The following is a 1,310-nucleotide window of genomic DNA, read 5'->3' as shown; positions in this document are numbered from 1 at the left end:
ACTTCAAAAATTATCAACAACTACTTTCTCCCCTCGTTGTCCTAGGTTACTTTCTCCATTAAGAGAACCATCATTGGCACGGGTCGAATTCGTCACTATTCAATTAAACACAATACGCATTTCATGATATTCATCATGGTGGTAATATCACAAGTCAGGGAGCACACATCGTCATTGCAGATTTCCGTAGTCATACATTACATTCAGAATTTATCATCATGATACGTCATCTCTAACAATAAAGGGTCTACACTCACATATAATAATAATAATACTAGACCATTCACACACACCACATCAATTGCAAGGCAAATAATTACAATTCATCACATTTTATATCATATATCAGTATCAAGGATAGATATAAACAAAACACAGAATGAATCAAATACACAATTCTACAATAATTCAACTATCACACGATCTTCAAAAATCAAATCAAACAACATCCTATAAAAGTTTCTAATTCATATTTTAACCTCACAAAATTCAAGTTTGCTCATTAGTCAATTATTACTCAAAGGGCTTCTGCCATACGTAGCGAGCCCCGAATGAATTGTGGGAAATACGGTATTCCCGTTCATCTCACTTAATTTATACTCATGCATTCGAACTCACTCTCACCCCATACCTCAATTTGACGCTTTCATAAGATAGAAGGACCATAATGATTTTCAGCAACCATGAGATGTCGACAACACGTCCAAACGAGTCCAAAAGCATCGACAATTTGCAGAGTCAATGAAACATGGCTGATAATTTTCCCGAGGCATAAAAGTCAGCATTATATAATTAATAAAAATATTAGGCGAAGAAACATATTTAAAACGTCGTGAAACATGTTATTAGAAAAGGTCTCACCGACGTACTGGGGCGCCGACAGGGTCCGGCATCAACTTCACCGAAACACACAAATGAGTAGTGCTTCTTGAAGGTTTCGACGAGAGGAATCCAAAAATGATGTCAGTTTTTCAAGATGATGAACGTGTTGGCCGGAGTTTGGCAACACAGCCGCGACAATGGTGGAAACCCATTTTTTAAAACGTAACGATTGGCGATTTCGAGCATAGGTAACAGAAGAGGGTGTTTCATGGAGTCCAAATATGGTCTTAGTTTTCGTTTGTGATAGTCGTGGTGGCTGAAATCTTGATCCAAAGATGGAGAAGTTTGCGATTCAAGTTGGAAATGAAAGAGAAGATCACAACGATCACAAATGTGGTCTCGGTTTTACACGAAACTTGGTATAATGGTTATAATTGAAGAGAGAAGGTCAAGAAGATATAAGAATGGAGGCGGATGCTAGTCTACGA

At 37.6% G+C, this 1,310-nt stretch overlaps 1 long non-coding RNA gene across 1 annotated transcript; it reads right to left on the bottom strand.

Moving 5' to 3' along the window:
- Positions 1-313: 313 nt before the first annotated feature.
- LOC140920309 (uncharacterized) lies at positions 314-1,157 on the bottom strand. The gene is made up of 2 exons (XR_012163086.1): positions 862-1,157; positions 314-752 (listed from the first exon to the last, which is right to left on the bottom strand). It is a non-coding gene; the product is annotated as an uncharacterized lncRNA (long non-coding RNA).
- Between the last annotated feature and the right edge of the window lie 153 nt (positions 1,158-1,310).

Source organism: Cicer arietinum, chromosome 5, assembly GCF_000331145.2.
Source record: "Cicer arietinum cultivar CDC Frontier isolate Library 1 chromosome 5, Cicar.CDCFrontier_v2.0, whole genome shotgun sequence".
NCBI classification, from domain to species: Eukaryota; Viridiplantae; Streptophyta; class Magnoliopsida; order Fabales; family Fabaceae; genus Cicer; species Cicer arietinum.
Note: the sequence above shows the minus strand (reverse complement) of the source record. Positions and strands in the feature narration are given on the sequence as shown.